The sequence below is a fragment of the Mustelus asterias genome, chromosome 9 (assembly GCF_964213995.1).
Source record: "Mustelus asterias chromosome 9, sMusAst1.hap1.1, whole genome shotgun sequence".
NCBI lineage: Eukaryota > Metazoa > Chordata > Chondrichthyes > Carcharhiniformes > Triakidae > Mustelus > Mustelus asterias.
In genome coordinates this window covers 55944787-55963770 of record NC_135809.1, presented here as the reverse complement: position 1 = coordinate 55963770, position 18984 = coordinate 55944787, and the positions used below count along the sequence as shown (strand labels likewise).

The following is an 18984-nucleotide window of genomic DNA, read 5'->3' as shown; positions in this document are numbered from 1 at the left end:
ATAGTGGATGCATTGGTGGTAATCTTCCAAGACCCTATAGAATCTGGAACAGTTCCTACAGATTGGAGGGACCTAATGTAACCCGACTGTTTAAAAAGGGAGCTAGAGAGAAAACAGGAAATTATAGACCAGCCAGCCAGATGTTGGTGATGGGGATAATTCAAGAGTCCATTATCAAGGATTTTACAGCAGAGCACTTGGAAAACAGTGTTGAATTGGACAGTCAACATGGAGTTACGAAAGGGAAATCATGCTTTACAAATCTACTGGAATTCTTTGAGGATGTAACTCGTAGAGTTGATGACGGGGAGCCTGCGGATGTGGTTTATTTGGACTTTCAGAAGGCTTTCAACACATTACCACGTAAGAGATTAGTGTGTAAAATTAAAGCGCATGTGATTGCTTTTTGAAATGGTTCGAAAACTGGTTGGCAGACAGGAAACAAAGAATAGAAATAAACAGGTCATTTTCCAAATGGCAAGCAATGACTAGTGGGGTACAGCAGGGACCAGTGCTAGGATGCCAGCTATTCACAATGTGCATTAATGGTTTAGATGAGGGAATTAAATGCAATATCTCCAAATTTTCAGATGACACAAAGCTGGTGGGGGCGTGAGCTGTGAGGAGTATGCAGAAATGCTTCAGTGTGATTTGAACAAGCTGAGTGAGTGGGCAAATGGCAGTAAAATGTGGATAATAGGGGCAGATGCAGGATAATATGGATAAATGTGAGGTTATCCACTTTGGTAGCAAAAGCAGGAAGGCAGATTATTATCAGAATGGCTGTAATTTGAGAAAGGGGAATGTGCACCATGACCTGGGTGTCACCAGTCACTTGAAGGTAAGCACACAGGTGTAGCAGACGGTAAAGAAGAAAAATGGTATGTTGGCCTTCATAGCGAGAAGATTCAAGTACAGTAACAGGGATGTCATGCTGCAATTATACAGGGTCTTGGTGAGGCCACACCTGAAATATTGTGTGCAGCTTTGGTCTCCTTATCTGAGGAAGGATGTTATTCCTATAGAAGGAGTGCAGTGAAGGTTTACCAGACTGATTCTTGGGGTGGCAAGACTGACACATGAAGAGAGATTGAGTCGGATTATATTAATAGGATTATATTCACTGGAGTTCAGAAGAATGACGGGGGATGGCACTGAAACTTATAAATTTGTAACAGGACTAGGCAGGGTAAAAGCAAGAAGAATATACGCTATGGTGAGAATGTCCAGAACCAGGGGTCACAATCTGAGGAGGGTAAACCTTTTAGGACTGAGATGAGGAGAAGTTTCTTCACCCAGAGAGTAGAGAGCCTGTGGAATTTGTTACCACAGAATGCAGTTGAGGCCAAAACATTGTTTTTAAGAAGGAGTTAGATATACTTCTTGGGGCGAAAGGGATCAAAGGATATAGAGGAAAGGCGGGATCAGGCTATTGAGCCAGGATCATACCAAATGACGGAGCAGGCTCGAAGGGCTGAATGGCCTAGTCCTCTTTTCTATGTTTCTATGTGATACCAATTATAATTGCCAGACATTGGCATCTGTTGGATGCCTACTGATCTACTGTAGTTACCACTGTAAGTTCATCACTGTGTACTCATTGATCATAGAATCCCTACAGTGCAGAAAGAAGCCATTTGGCCCATTGAATCTGCACCGACTCTCTGACAGTGTGTCTTATCCAGGCCCTCTCCCCTGCCCTATCCCTGTAACTCTGCACATTCACCATGGCTAATCCCCCTTACCTACACTTCTTTGGACACTAGGGGCAATTGAGCATGGCCAATCCACCTAACCTGCATATCTTTGGACTGTAGGAGGAAACCGGAGAACCCGGAGGAAACATACACAGACATGAGAGAATGTGTAAATTCCACATAGTCACCTGAGGCTGGGTGGTTTAATGAGTAAATGCAATGCTGCTGCCAAATGCAAATCAGCAAGGTGTTGGGTTCAGTCCCAGATCCTTGGGGATTGACCAATTGTAGTTGGACTGTACTGAGATAACTGTCTTCCATATGATAAGGCAAGACGAGAAATGAATGTCTTCAATCCTGACCCTACTATGCATTGCTGCATGAAGAATACAACTGAGACCCATTAAAGCAACAGTCAGTGGCTCAGTGCTATCTTTTTCAATATTAGCTCTCCGGTCTAGCAGATTATGTGGTCAATATCTGAACAAATCAACGCTTTGGAGTGGCTCACCTCCTACAGTTTTCTCTCAGTTACAGTGCCTTAGGCATTCATAGAAATGCTACAGTGCAGGAGGCCATTCGGCCCACCAAGTCTGCACTGACAACAATCCCACCCAGGCCACCTCACATATTTACCTCACCAATCCCTCTGACCTACCCATCCTGGGACGCTAAGGGGCAATTTAGCATAGCCAATCAACCTAACCCGCGCATCTTTGGAGTGTGGGAGGAAACCGGAGCACCCGGAGGAAACTCACGCAGACATGGGGAGAATATGCAAACTCCACACACACAGTGTGGAATCGAATCCAGGTCCCTGAAGCTGTGAGGAAGCAGTGCTAACCACTATGCCACCATGTCACCTCGGATTGAGTGCCTGAAGAACTTAAACTTTGAAGAACTTAATAGTTCTGAGGTATTAAATGAAGAAGCTTGCATTTCTATAGTACCTTTTCACAGCCACAGGGTATTCCAAAGAGCTTCACGCTGTAACTACAGACCCGTTTTTGAAATGTGGTATTCAATTTGTGCACAGCAAGGTCACAAAACTAGCACTGAGATAACTGATCAGAAAATCTGTTGCTGGTTTGCGTTGGTTGAGGGATGAATGTTGACCAGGACACTGAGGAGAAGAACACCCATTACCTCCAAATAGTACCTTTCATCTCCAATTAAACAGTCAAACTGACTCTTGGTTTAAAGCCTCATCCTTTATATGAACTTTTCAATGGAATTTGCAACAACCATTCAGTCTTTGAACAGCAAATATGTTTCCTACATGTAATGCCATTATATTTAACATGGCAAACCCTATAAAATGCTTTCCTATTTGACATCCATGGTGTGTCAGTGTAGTGATTATGTCACAACAACAACTTGCATTTATATGGTACCTTTAATATGATAAGAAAATGTTACAAGTTACTTCACAGAAGCATCATCAGACAAAATGAACAGTATGAGGTAGTGAGGTGGATGGATGACTCGAAGGCTGGTCAAGGATAGGTTTTAAAGAGTGCCTGAAAGGAGGATAGACAGGTGAGAGAGGGAATTTCAGAGCCTGGGCAGCTGAAGGCATCGCTAGACAATGGTGGAAAAATTCAAATCAAAAGGTCAGAATCTGATGAGGGCAGAGTTCTCCGAGGATTAGTACTGGAGGACATTAAAGAGTTAGGGAGGGATATTTGAAAACCAAAATGAGAATTTTAATTACTGGGTGAGTAATCCAGGAAGCATGAGCTCAAATTCTACTGTTCGTTGATTTAAGAATTTGAATTTAGTTTTTTTTTTAACCGAAATCTGGATATAAAAATATAAACCAGTAAAAATGAGCATGAAAGTCAAGCTGGTTCACACTCTTTTTAGGACAGGAAAGCCAACATTCTTGTCTGATCTTATGTGACTCCAGCCCCACATCAATGTGGTTGACCGATTGGCTTGTTAGGCCACGTTACAGAGCCGTAGAGGTTTACAGCATGGAAACAGGCCCTTCAGCCCAACTTGTCCATGCCGCCTAGTTTTTACCAATAAGCTAGTCCCAATTGCCATTAATCAGTTCTATCATAGAGAGATTAAAAGCAAATTACTGCGGATGCTGGAATCTGAAACCAAAGAGAAAATGCTGGAAAATCTCAGCAGGTCTGGCAGCATCTGTAAGGAGAGAAAAGAACTGACATTTTGAGTCCAGATAACCCTTTGTCAAAGCATTTGACAAAGAGTCATCTGCTTTGACAAAGGGTCTTCTGGACTCGAAACGTCAGTTCTTTTCTCTCCTTACAGATGCTGCCAGACCTGCTGAGATTTTCCAGCATTTCTCTTTCGCTATCATAGAGAGTCCACAAATGCCAGTGATGCTCACAGATGAATAAAATAGTTTTTTAAATATACTGAATCTCATGTTGATGATGTTGCCCACCCGAGGGGCTGAAAGGATATGTTGAATTATGATCCAACTTCAATCGCCCTGTGCGATGGAAGGCAGAACAAACAATGAAAATACTCATTGATTACCTTGCAACCTGAATTGTGGCAGCCTCTCTCTGTTCTCTATGGTTAGAATGACCTCTGGCACTGGATGCTGAATTTCATCTGTGAATGACTACTTTGTTTCCATACTGCACTCCCATCAACTGTTGTAGCACTGCTATGATCTGGTGGGGAGAGCTGAACTGGCTCCAGTCTACCCAACCTCCTCGGTCACAACAAAGCTTTAAGTTTCCTTTTTCATGAGGCTGTGCCTTTTCCAAATCAAAACATATTTATAATTATTTCAGTTGTGAACAGTAAGCATGCATGCACACACGCACAAGCTCTAGAAATAAGGAGCATTAAAGTCCAATAAAAAAACAATAAAAGAATATTCAGTTAAATGCTCTTTGTCCTTGAGACATAGATTTTAAATGCTGCAGCTGATTTAGGTTAGCTGGTTTTCTGTCTGCAGTCAGATGTAGAAAATGGTGCAATTATTACAAGATTTTGGTTTGCTGGTAAGTTTCTGGTCAAGTTGTTTTCTCAAACCGGGCAACATGTTTATCCAGACGAAAGAAAGGGAAAGAGTAAGCAACCTTCAGCTTGTTTCCTCTGCTGACGGCTTTCTGGACACCGCCAGTGTCACATGTAATCTGCCTCCATTGCTTTCGTAGTCTTGCCTTGAAAGACTTCACCCATTGTGTATTTCCAAGAGGTTTTGGGCAGGTCTGTCTGTGGCAGCCATTGTTTCACGACCCAGTGCTTTGCATTTCTTTTCCTGAGACGGTTACGAGTTTCGATGGGTGGCTGGATTATAGGAAATGTCTCCCTCTTTACACTGAGGGTGATTTATTGGTTTCACACCTTCACCTTGGAATGTGACCTTGCATTTTTAAGCAGTTTGCTATCTCTCAATTCAAATTGCAAAATTTCCAGTCAGCTGAAAGTTGAAAAATGATATTTTCAAATAATAAAGGGGAGTAGCCTCGTGACAGTACATTCTGTATTGGGGCTAGCTTAATTATTAACTCCAAATTTTTGTCAGTCTCTTTGAATATTCCATGCCATAAAGTTAGATAATCCAATTAAGACGTGTCCCATAAAACAACAAGTGAAGATATGTCGAAGTGAAACCTAGTGCCAGGGACCTGGGTTCAATTCCGGCCTTGGGTCACTGTCTGTGTGGAGTTTGCATATTCTCCTCTTGCCTGTGTGGGATCCCTCCAGGTGCTCTGATTTCCTCCCACAATCCAAAGATGTGCAGATTACGTTGATTGGCCATGCTAAATTCCATCTTTGTATCAGGGTCAATTAGTAGGGTAAATGCATGGGGTTACGGGGATAGGGCCTGGGTGGGATTGTTGATGGTGCAGACTCGATGGGCTGAATGGCCGCCTCCTGCACTCTAGTGATTCTATGATCTATGAAGCAAATACTCCAAGTGGGGTCTGATGAAACCTCTGTATAACATGATAATCTTCAAATGTGTTGCAAGATCTACACTCAGATTCAGTTAGGACTCGCTAACTAGAAAGAATAATTTGTATTAGATGCCAGACAGCTAATTCTATTTTTGTGAAACCAGGGACCCGGGTAAAGTTCCGGCCTCGGGTAACTGTGTGGAGTTTGCACATTCTCCCCATGTCTGCGTGGGTTTCCTCCGGACACTCTGGTTTCCTCCCAGAGTCCAAAGATGTGCGGGGTTAGGTGGATTGGCCATGCTAAATTACCCCTTAGTGTCCCAAGATGTGTAGGTTATGGGGGTTAGTAGGGTGAATACCGGGGGTTATGGGGATAGGGTCTGGGTGGGATTGATGTCGGTGCAGGCTCGATGGGCTGGACGGCCTCCTTCTGCACTGTAGGGATTCTATGATTCTATGATTTAATGCTGGCAGGCACAATAAATTTGATTATATATCCCCGCAGAAAAGGGTGAAAAGTAAGAGTCTTACTGAATGTGGGTACAAAAAGAATCTCGACATTACGGTTTGGTTCTGAATGACAAAATGAAATAGGAGATTATTCCCACTTGGATAACTGATAAGAGGAATCCAGTCAGACACCATACATTGGAGTCTATGTTACCATGATTGCTTTTCCCAGCTGATACTGCTCTTAAAGTGGCAGATACATAATGAGATAATTGACACAAAGACTCCCAGCTCAGGAGCGACATAGACAGCATGATTGGTTGGAAATTTCTCCTGATGAATTTGATTTACTTAGAAGCTGAAATTAGTGTTAAACTGTGGTGACAGCTACATAATATCACTGATATAATCCTGCGTTCCACCTACTGGTGCTTTCTCCCCTTGCAGGATGACAAGTGATAGATTGAAATGCCGATATGAATTATAAAGAACAGCGCCAATCTCATTCTGTGCTTGCTTCAGAATCTGAATGTCTGTTGAATCCATAGAAAATTAGTCAAATTAAACAAAAGCTTGAGTTATACCATGTGAATAGAAAATAGCACACTCGAATCTATTGACTTTAGAAAGTACCTCAGGAGAAAAATGAAACTTGTAACCTGCCAGTGATTACAATTTTGCATCTACGGCATGACGAACAAAGGTTTTCCAATTGCTGTGTTAGCTATGGAAGGCAGAAGGTCTATATTGTAATGTGATGTTGGTTGAACTTTCTAAAAGGCTAGGTCATTCCACTGTTGTTTTTCTGAATGATGCTGTTGTTCGAAGGGGCTGGAATCTCCGATGGTTAGAGGGGATTAGTACATTTGGGATAGGCTGTGTTCTGGTTGGCTCTCGCAGGTCTCTCTGAGAAACCTTGGCAGGCAGAGTTGAAGGAAACTTCTGACCCCTCTCCATGCCACATTACAGCTGGTTAATGACTGACAGAGATGAATGAATGCAGAAGAAAACAGTAGGACTTGACCTTTGAAAAGGGTGTATAAATTGAGCTGAAGTCATTCTTGGGCCAATAATGTGAGGGAATCTGGTTAAGAGTGAAAGATATGATCGTATAAAACAAGAATGGCTTAGCAACCTAATTACTCCTAACCATGAGGGAGTGCAGGACCCACTGATAAATTCGTTAAGTGCTTCTACTGTTTTGAAAATAATCCAAACCTTTCCTGGCACCTATTTTGCTGCAAATGTTCACTCCTTGCCAGATTTTTTCCACATTTCTGGGGATACAATTTAGCTCCGACTTTCTAATCAAAAGCAAAAAAAGTGACTGAAGTTCAGCCACCACCTGGGGACCCCTAAAGAGCAGCAAGGCTGCGAAATCCAAGAGTCGCACCACAATTGATTGGGAAAGCTGCATAAAAAGGATGAGACGAAAACACGATAATGAGCCAAGAGAGGGCCTTTAAAAGGCTGAAGTCCCCTCCTATCTGATCTCTCAAGGGTAGAGACAAAGCAAAGCTGAGGGATGAAGTGAACAAATGTAATGGAAACAATGCCAAGCAAGGGGTCTGTGTTGAACCTTGCTCAGCAAGAAAGACAAATAAGTAAATAGGTGAGTGAAAGTCAATGCATACAAGCGTCAGGACAAGTCGCGCCGACCATTAATATAATCAGTTGTTTTTATTTCCATCCTGATATTCTTTTGTCACTTTAACTGCCAATAAAAAGAATAGGTGTGGTTTGCGCCGTCATTCTGGTGAGGCGGGGACTGTGAGAGCCAGGAACCTGATTCATTGAGGTTTTAATAATAAAGGGAAATAAAAGATAGACGGTTAATTTGGTCTACAGCCCCAGGTGCATTGAGATAATGGCTGGAATTTTACCGCGCGGGCAAGGCTCACAGCACGGAATTCTCTGTTGGCCTCGGGTGAAATTTTATGAGCCTTGCCTGAGCGAGGTCGTAAAATCCCGCCCAATGTCTCATACTTGTTGGGTGCAGTGTTGAAGATTGCTTGAAGAAATCTGAGAGTGTAAAATTCCACGTTTTGCCAGACCTGAGCACATTATGGCCACGTGGTCTCACTGTCCGGAGACACCCCTGAAGAATGGTCATCTGGGTAAGCTATCAAAGAATGCTTGGAACCGTCCTGAGCGACTCCTTCAGGGGAGTGTCGATTAAGGTTTTTGGAGAAATGGTGAAATAAAAATGCTGAAATGAACAATTCTTAGTTGTATTTCTTCCCAATAAATGAACAAAGATTTACAGTGCACATTTCTTCTGTTTAATATAAAGAGGGTGGATAATATATCCCACACATCCCCTGATCTGCTTCAGGAGAGTCCCACATTACCTGCATAGGCCAAGTTCTTACATTGTATGAACTTATCTCACAATGAGAGTGCCTTATTACCTAGGCTGGTGGCCCATGAGAGTAAGAAGGGTGCTTTTATATTGGAGAAAATAATTCAGTGTCAGAAGTGTGGCTCTTCCTCTGTTAGCTGCATTTCATCCATTTAAAATTTTTAAAAAACTTCCCTCTCTGCCTTTCCTCGCACCATTCTTTCCCCCATCGAGCTGTAACTCACACTCTCTCACTTGGGTACACCTCCCCTTGCTCCCCTTTCTCCTTGAAAAGCAGTCACGTGAATGACGTTGGCCAGTTTGCACCCAGTTACACTTCACTGAATTTGCCAACAGTCACAAGCTTAGGCCAAGCCAGGTTAGCAGGGGGACATTGTAACCATCCTGCAGACTTCAGGCACTTGGTGAGCAATGTCACAGGAGATCCTGTTAGCTGAAGCTCCTGTTGCAATTTAAATAAGTCACTGCTTCCTAAGCAGTCTGAACCCGTAGAATGGATGTGGCATATTAAATTGATCCCGCTGGCGACCCTAAATCCTTTCCTCATTAAGCTGCCTAAATGGAGTTTGTTGCTGTTGATCAGGATATCTGAGGATCATTCAATTTTGGCCGATGGTGGCCAGATGATGTTTAATTTAAACTTGACTTACACAGACAGGAAATTGAATTCTCTCCCATCCTTACAATTTACAAAGGATTTATGTAATCTCGTCATCTCACCCAAAGTGAATGATTGTAATATGGCTGGAATGGATATCAGATATTCTAGAACCATAATGTTGACTCATCTTCATTATTTAAAATGAGCTGTCGGTACACCGATGACTCTGTTAACTCTTCAACCCGCAGCATCTTTTCAACATGATCTGCTGCACTGACCCATGACTACTGCCACGCTCTGCGCAATGGCTGTGCCTTCGATCAGGTAAAATGTGAAAGATCACAATGCTATTGGAAGACAGGCATGGGGAGTTCTGCGCTGTGATCCTGTCCAAAGTTTATCCTTCAAGTGACCGATGATCTGGTCATTTATCCCATTGGTGTTTATGGGATCTTGCTGTGCACAAATTGGCTGCTGCATTCCCTATACCCCTTTGATCGAACTTCAGGAGTACATCGGTGGTTGTAAAGTGTTTCAGAGATGTCCTGATGTTGTCTTGTGTGTCATATGAGCATGACTTTTATTTCTCTTTACATTTCTGTAATACATTGTGAAAGATCAGACTTTCCTCTCCTGAAGTCAATGACCCTGAACACCTGCTCAGAAATGATTCTGTGCCTATGCAACTCTCCAGAAGCTCCCTTTAATGGCCGTGCCGAACATTTGGCAATCGTGGAGGCCTGTCTTTTCATATTCATTCTCTGGATATGGGCACTGCTGGCATGACCAGCATTCCTTGCCCATCCTGGGTTGCTCTTGAAAAGCTAGTGGTGAACTAGCTCCTTGAACTGCTTGCTCTATGGGACGAAGGTATTCCCAATGTGCTCTTGGGGAGGGCGCCCCGATTGCATCATGAAGGTGAAGGAGTGATAATATATGCTACGTCTGGATGGTGTGTGGAGATGAGGGGAACTTGGAAATGATGGTGTTCCCATGTGCTTGCTGCCCTTTTATTTCCAATATCAGCAGTAATATTCTGGATTTAGACGCATTAAGCTGACAAGATTCTTTCATTCCCCTGGCTGCTGACTAAAATGCTAGATCTATAGCTGAGCGTACTCAGTGTTGTCCTTTAACTATTCAGGCCATTTCTACTTTGCTGTATAAAGCTCCCTGTTATTGCTCCGTACAAATCCTGTACAGTTAAATTGCTCGTCATTGTCCCTGGCTGAATGTAGAAAGGTGAGGCTGGATTGAATGAGAATAAAAGAACCAATTTAAAGGGACAACAGATGCTATTTTGAGTGGCCTGTTTTGGGCCTAAAGGGAATTTGGTGAATTTTCATTGTGTTTGAAGCTGAATGGCTTTGTATGCTTTGAGGAATTGAGGTTTAGAAATTCTCCAGAGGCAGTTGGTTCATGGTCCAGTTAAGATTACACAACACACAGCTGCTTTGACAGTTGGCCATCATATCAGGCAGGTTTTCACAGAATTATATTCAGCACAGGAGGAGGCCTTTTGGCCAATTTTGCCTGTGCTGACTCTTTGGAAGAGCTATCTAATTTGTCCCATGCCATCTTGCCCTACTCTTTCCCCAAAACCCTGTAAGACTCCCTTCTTCAAAGATTTCACCAATTCCCTTTGAACGTCACTGCTTCCATCGCCCTTTCAGACAGTGTATTTCATGTACCACAACTCGCTGGGTAAACAAACTCTGTCTTCACATCACCTTTCTGGTTCATTAGCCAATTTCTTCAACCTGTGTCCCTTTGGTTTCCAAACTTCCTACTCCAAGAAACACTTTCTCCTTATTTACTCAATTGAAATCCTTCATTCTGAATGCCTCTATTACATCTCCCCATTACCTTCTCTGATTTCATTACCTTCTCTGCTCTAAGGCGAATGATCCCAGCTTCTCAGTCTCTCCATGTTAACTGAAGCCCCTTTTCTCTAGTACCATTCTGGAAAATCTCCACCACACCCTCTCAAAGGCCCTGGCTTCCTTTCCAAAATGCAGTGCCAGAAATGGGCACTGCCCTCCAGCTGAGGCCTAACCAGTGTTTAGAAATGTTTAGTATAGCTTCCTTGTTTTCATAACCAAGGACTCTGTTTGCTTTTTTTTAAAGCAGGCTTCCAAAATGGTCCTGCCACCTTACAAGGTTTGGGTACACTTACCCTCTTAGTTAACTAACAGATGGAGCCAGGGCTTAATAGCCACAGGAAGCAACCAGCAGAAGGATAGCAGGAGCTCTTTGGTGTTGCTTGGATGGGCAGCAGTGAGCTAGTGCCCCTCCTCCTCCCTATCTGTCTAGGCCTCCCTTGGTTGAGCAGTTGGTCGGTGAGAGTGAATGAGTGGAGTGGGTCACCTGGGGTATTGCCCCAACTCCAGGCTCTCAATTACCCTTTACTTTTGGCAATTATCCTTCATCCGTTTGACCCCCAAGGAAAGTCATGGGGCAAATTGAGTTGCACCTGACTTGAAGTTATGTCTTTTTATAGCTGGTTGTGCTGTTGGCTTAGTACGTGTTAACATATCATTTCTACATTTTCTGTGAGTTGATGAGAAATGAAAGAATGTTGGGATAGTGACTGCACGGTAATTATTGACTGTAAAGTGCTTTGAGATGTGTTGGGGTTGTGAAAGACACTGTATAAATTGTGAGATATTTTAAAGTAGTTAACTCCAGTCACAGAACTAGCAGTAGTACAATTGGCTGAATGGTTGTCTTCTGTGCTCTGGTTTCCATGGTTCTTTGCAATCTAACATACAATCGGTTCTCCTCTGAACTTAGATTTCTGTTCCTGACACCTACACTGTGTTGGAATCCAGACAGACTATGTTACCTCTGAATTCGTACTTACCCGTTACATTCTTGGCCCTCACAATCATGAAAGTCCCTCAGCTCTCGCCGCCTATCATCATTTACATAGTCCAAAAGATTTCTCCCCCACCCTTCCCCTTCCAAAAATGGCAGTTTGGTGGATGGTGTGGGCCAAAGGAGATTGGCCAGTGTGGTCTAATCTGGTGTCTTTGCCGTTTGTCATTTGGGACTTTCAAGATCTCGTTGGATTGGGTATAAAATTCCTTTCAGTGCCAAGTATTGGTCAATAAGCAAGGGTTGATCCTTAACTGTCTTCCACAACCTTAAGTAACTCTGTTGTAAATGTAGATATTTGAGTCACTGAAAGTAATGCCACAGTTTAGTCAGACTATTGAAAAAAACAAACCACTGTCACTCGTTTTTGAAGAGGTTACATTAAACTTGTATAGAACTGTGCTTGCACAAACCTCATCTCCATATTATAAAAAGGATACAGATAAAGTGTGAGAAGAAAGATTCATAAGGATGATACCAGCACTGAAAGGTTAATAGAAAAGTCTGAACAGTCTGTTTTTTTTTCTCTCGGGAAGAGAACGGTGAACTTCAGGGTTGGCCTGATAGAGGTCTTGATGATTATGAAAGAGATTGATGGGGTAGATGTAGAGAAAGTTTTTCCACTTATGAGGGGAGATCAAAAGTAAAAGCTTTGGTATAAAATTGACATTAATAAATCCAATAGAGAATTCAGGAGAAACCTCTCAACCAAAGGAGTAGTGAGCATGTAGAATTTGCCAACACAAAGGGTGCGATTTCCCAGTCCCGCTGAAAGTCAATGGACTTTTGTTGGGTTGCCGAATCTCCCGTGACGTCCCCGCCACCGCTGGGATGCAAAGTCCCGGCCAAGGGATAAGTCAGGTAAACAGCGTGGATGCGTTTAAACAGAAGGTAGGTAAACACGTGTTGAGATAAAGAAGTAGACAGTTATGCTGATGGCTTGGGTAGGAGGTTCATGTGGAGCATAAACAGCAGCACAGAGCAGTTGGGCCGAATGGCCTATTGTAAACTTTGCATCAAAATATTACATGGGTAGGGCCCCCTCCACAGCCTTCTCAAGGCAAATAGCAACAGGCAATCAGTGCTGATCTTGCCAGCTATGCTGAAAATGGAAGGAAAGTAAGGCACAAGCTGAGAGGGGTTTCATAAAACTTAACAAGATGTAGAGCCAATAAAAGCAGGAATAAATATAATGGGCGCAGGATTTTCCAGCCGTCCCAGAATGTGTTTTGATGCAGCGGTGGTGGCCCATCATTGCCTATGGTGGGATCTTCCGGTCCTGCCGCTGTCAACAGGTTTTCCTGTTGTTCACACCCTTCGCCACTAGGGAAGCCATGACGGGGTCACCGTTGGCAGGCCCGGAAGATCCTGCCATTGGGAACGGCTGGAAAATCCCACTCGGTTATAGCATAAATCCAGGAGGTAGAAGCTGCTGATGGTGTGAAGTTAAAGCTCGGATTATTCCGGGACAGACCTCGTGCAGTGAATAATGTTTGGATGGTGGAAGGGGAGTGTGTGCGTGCGTGTGTGTGTAATACATCCTGCACATTTAATAATATTTATGATCACTTTAAAACCATCTGCTTTTGGGAGAATGGCAGAGGAAAAATGAGCAGCATAATGGTACAATTAGGAATGACCTTTGACTCAGGATCTATTACAGCTTTCGGTTACTTATCCAAATGATATTTACCTATTCTCCTGTGAGTCATCAATAATGTGCCTAATTCAGTTACTGCCACTCATCCGTTTGCTGTTTTGCGACGGATGTGATTTTAAAGACAGATTTTTGAGGTGTGCACTACAGCTCTGCTTTGTGTTGGTAAATCAGTGCAAAAGATTAGGGCAGGATCCTCAAAGAAAACTCGGTGGGGGATGGGATGAATGGAAATTTCAATTGACGTTGATTTCAGGTGGGAAGTGATAGGTTTGAGCCAGTTTCTCATGCATCCACCTGCAGAGGTATGAAGATGCGACTATTGTGAGCCTGGTTAACATGAGGTGACATCAGCCAGAAGAGCCAAGCAGACTCAAAACATAGGCTGGGATTTTCCAGCCCCATTGTGGCAGAACACACTGCGGGAGTCTCGACAGCCCAACCAAATGTCCGTCGATTTTCGGTGAGACTGGATGATCCCGGCGGTGGGTTGGAAAATCTGTTTTCTCTGTTTTCTCTTCCACAGATGCTGCCAGACCTGCTGAATCTGTCCGGCATTCTCTGTTCTTGTTTCAGATTCCAGCTTCTAAAGTAGCTAGTTTATTTTACCCCTGCTCCTCATTACCTGTCCAGATACATTTGCGGGGCTGCAATCCTGCCCATGGTCGAAGAAAGCCGCTAACCTCCTGGAGATCGGGCATGAATAATGCTAAGTGGAACTGACTGGCAGCAATAGGACAAGGCACTGGGGAGAAGATGGGGTGGGGTGAGACTGGGTTCCCTGAGAGGCCATTGCACCCACTGCCACTTCATTGGAGACGTAAATGGGGTTTCCATTGTATTCCGAACACGTTACCACAATGGATTGGGCTCACCCTGAGAAAATTCCAAGGCTTTGTGTCAAAAGATGTTTGTCCTCCAATTGGAAATGTAAACCCAACCAGCTAAGGCTGTCAAATGATGGAGAGTTTAAGTTCAGCACTCTTCATGGGGTTTGCCACTGGTGTGTGCTGCCTTCATTCTCATCACATCTTGATGAGGACTTGATGAATTCAGTTCCCTCTGGTGGGAGAATCCAGAACAAGGGGGGAGCCAAATCTTAAAATTTGGCCTCGGCCATTCAGGAATTCTTTATGGAATTCTGGGACACTCTCCCCAAAAAGCTGTGGATGCTGGGAGTCAACTTAACATTTCAAAACTGAGATCAGGATATTTTTGTTAGGCATGGCAGGGGCATGGAGCCAATAAAGCAGCTAAATTGAGTTGAGATACGGATCCATTGTGATCGAATTGAATGGCGAAACAGGTCCTTGGAGCCAATTGGCTAACTATGACCAAAATATCTGAAAAATATAAGAGGCGAGGTAAGGTTCCTGACTAACACGACTGACTTGCTGGCTCCACTTGCATCCCAGTCACTGATCAGACGTGCATCCTTTCTACATTGTACAAGGTGAAGGACTGGAATTAAAGGGAATGTGGGGCAGTCACAGGCTAACAATACTGCTGTCAGACATTAGGGGTCCGGTTATAGAAAGGCTGGCTCATTGAAGGGTTTTGTTTTCCTTTTCAGAGGTGGGCAGTTTGAAATGAATGCGTTTGACTGATGGGGCCCTGTTGAGGACAGATATCAGGCTGAAGTTTGCATCCACGCCGCAGGGAGACGGCGAAGAGAGGAGAGTCAAGCTCAACATCTGGTAAGAAAGATTTATATATTTCCACACAGTCAAATCAGCTTGCACAATACGTGTGATCATTACCGCATCAAAACATTGTTTGGCCCACGGTGGGTAAAGATATCACTTCCAAATCCTGGCTGGTGATTGACTGCGGCCTATCTGTGCAGCACAGCCATGTCCTTTTGAAGAACTATTCATTGATCCTGCTGAGGCAGATGGCAGAGCATACAAGGGCGGTATGAGGATGTTGGCATTGTTGCGGTTGATGGGTGGCATGTCGCTGCAACACAGGTATTGGAAAGGAAGAGACCTGTTTAGTTGAGGCACAGATTGCAGCACCGCTTTTTTCCTGCAATCCCAAATCTAAACTCAAATCATCCGGATAACCAGAATGATAGCCGGGAAAGACCAGCACTATAGAAATGGCATTGGATTGTTCTGAGTAAAGTTGGGCAAACACATTGGTAATGGTAATTGTGTTGTGTCATGAAACCTTTTGATATCCTCCATTTTTGATGTTAAATGATGCTGAAGAAAGACAAAAAGGTTGAATAGTTTAATATTCTCTTGTTCACGATTCCTGTTCTTGACTTTGTCATTTCCACAAGTTTTAGTCCACCTTCCCCACCTCCCTCCCTGCCCTGAAATTCGCACTCCGCAGATGTCAGCTTTTCTCTGGTTCCTCATCAGACTGGTGATTTAAAGTTTTTTGAAGTTTATTTATTAGTGTCCCAAGTAGGCTTACATTAACACTGCAATGAAGTTGCTGTGAAAATCCCCTAGTCGCCACACTCCGGCGCCTGTTCGGGTACACCGAGGGAAAATTTAGCATAGCCAATGCACCTAACCAGCACGTCTTTCAGACTGTGGGAGGAATTCGGAGCACCTGGAGGAAACGCACGCAGACATGGGGAGAACATGCAGACTCCGCACAGACAGTCACCCAAGCTGGGAATCGAACCCGGGTCCCTGGCGCTCTGAGGCAGCAGTACTAACCATTGTGCCACCGTGCCGCCCCACAATGGCACAGTGGTTAGCAGTGCTGTTCAGACGGTGGATCTCAGCAGGCTGTTTGCTGATCGACAGAGGGACTCTATGTCTCAATAGCACAATACTTCCCTGGTTTCCTCTCCGCAGACTCGGGCCTTCTTGATATGGATGCATATCATTGTTCATTCCTCTTCACAAGGACATTTTTGTGGAATGCCCTTCTACCAAGGTTGCAGTGGGTGACGAGGAAGTCTCACTACCAGCACGGAGCAACTAGGCACAAGCAGTAATTGCAGCCTTGTTGCCCACCCACACCCCAAGATCAAATATCAAAACAAAACCCGAGGGCATTGCAGCTTAGCCCAGCATCTCCCTGACCTGGCACAGAATTCAGTAGCCCTATCTTGTACCTTTCCCACCCCTGTCCCCTCATGTTTATCTGTGGGAAAAAGACTCATTCAGCACAGACTGATGTGATCTCCTGTTCTTTATGGTGGTGGTACACGAGATATCGGCACTAATAGTTTCGTAGCAATAGATCCATTCACCCACCAGCCAAGAAGGGCCTAATGGAGCCTATTTTCAACATCGCCATCTGGCTTATCTCTGTTACTAATGGGATAACTTCCGTATTGATGGGAGGAAATGGGATGTCTGCCACGCAGTCTTTCATTCGAGGCTTGAGTTTGAAACATTTAAATTATTGATAACAGAAACTTGCCGGTGCCATGGTGCACAACAAGCAAAGCTCGGCCTAGCAGGTCCCTGCCAAACAAACATGGAGGGCATCTTATTGCTTAGTTTTAATTTGAAAAGCTCTAAAAGATCTTTGAGAATAGATTGTATAATGAAATGTAATTCCTGGATGGGACTATTTAAGCAAGTAATTGGGCAAAGATTGCTGATCAGCAGTCAGTGTCCAGTAAGTGACGAGCTTTGGCCTTGCAAATGGTTCTGTTTTACTCTTTTAGGCCCATTTTTAACTTCCTGAAAAACGCATTGACTCCCACAAAAATCGGGCCCAAACGCATCTTCCAAGTGCCGCGAGATGCTGCAAGGAGGTGATAGAGCCTTGCATTAAAAGAGCATTTTTTGCAGCCTTATGTTTCAAAGCATTTTACAGCCAGCGGAGTACTTTTAAGTTGATACAATGTAGGAAACATGATAAATTGCGCATCGCAAGCTCCCACAAACATCAGTGTGATGATGAACATAGCAGCATTGGAATTAGGAGTAGGAGAAGGCCACTCGGCCCCTCGAGCCTGCTCTGCCATTCAGTAAGATCATGGCTGATCTGGTTGTAACCTCAACCCCTCATTCCTGCCAACCCCCAATCATTTGTATTGGTGATGGTGTTTGAGGGAAGAATGTTGACCAGGATACCATGGAATGTTCCCTTGTTCTACTTTAAATAGTGCTTTATGACCTTGTACGTCCACCTGAGAAGGCAGATGGGGTCTTAGTTTGAGGCCTCATCCCAACGTTGACACCTGTGGCAGTGCGGTGCTCCCTTCGTGCAGTACTGAGAGAGTCCTGCCGTGCCCTGATTGGCAGTGCTTCATACTCTCTTAGCACTGCCCTGGAATTCTGGGCTAGGTTTTGCACTCAAGTCTCTGGAATGGGATTTGAATCGAGAAGCCTCAGGCTCTGGGACGAGAGTGATACCCACTGTTGGCAGCTGGCTCATAGATTGGAGAGGAGGGGAGTAGGGTGATGGAATGGCCCCTTTCGCCCAGGCCCTTCAGACATACTCGGGAGGTTGGAAGATTAACAGGGTCATCTGTCGGCTGAGTAATAGAGTGGGATGATACCAGTTCTTGTCGCAATCCCCCATCTGCCAAAAAAACGTGCTTGGGAGCTTGAGTGAGGTACTCGAGGGACAGCTATTTGCCTGTGCAACCAGACCCAGGAAACTGTTATAGTAATGTGTGGAGGAAAAGAAAACCAGGTGAAAGACCATCGAGGATTTCCTCATGACTGGTGCTATATTTAATTAGTGCAGGCTCAATTCTCATCAAATAAATTAATCTATATGTATAAATATTTGTACGTGGCAATGAAACTTCTGCTGTTTCGATGAGGATGATTTGGTTCCAGTGGCTGCCTGCTTTCTGGTGTTTGATGATGAGCTCCAAATGGAACATAGCTGAAAGTGTTGCATTGTGTCCCTGTCCACACAGCCGTGTCTAACCACTCCATAATACTGCACAGCACACAATGTGCTTCCCTCGTCAGTGCTATTCACACATTTGTTTGCTGTAAAGGAATGCACACGGGTGGAACAGAACAAGCCAAGCTTTTCTAGGCTCCACAGTTCTTCAGAAAGTTAGCAGAGCAGCCTTTGAAATGTTGTTTGAAGGTGAGCCAACTTTTCTACCCCCCCCTCCCCAATTGGAAAAATAGTCCAAACACCACATGCACCACTGCACCCCCCCCCTCAACCGAATCCCCTTACCTGCTGCTGACCAGGACACAACACAGTCTGTAGTACTTTACTCTGAATCTCCAAGCCCAGTGTTGCTTTTTTTCCTAATCCTCCTGCAGGTGCCGCTTGTTCCTGGGCTAAATTCTAACAGCCGCTAGCAGCCATTTTCTAGTTACCCGGGTAACCGTTCAACCAATCGCATTTATATAGTGCCTTTAACATGTCACTGGGGCCTTTGCAGGGCCGTAATCTAACTAAATTTGACACTCATTTGTAATAGGTGGCTTTAGGATATGTGTTCAATTGCTTGCTAGTCGGGGTAGTTGACTGGGAGCATCTTAAAGGAAGAGAGAGAG

General features: G+C 44.1%; 1 long non-coding RNA gene across 1 annotated transcript in view; it reads left to right on the top strand.

Annotated features, from left to right (window-relative positions):
* LOC144499131 (uncharacterized) overlaps window positions 1-15225 on the top strand; it is a 195113-nt gene extending 179888 nt beyond the window's left edge. Inside the window, exon 6 of the long non-coding RNA XR_013498785.1 lies at window positions 15108-15225. This is a non-coding gene — a long non-coding RNA (uncharacterized LOC144499131). The remainder of the gene's footprint in view (window positions 1-15107) is intronic.
* The last annotated feature ends 3759 nt before the right edge of the window (window positions 15226-18984 follow it).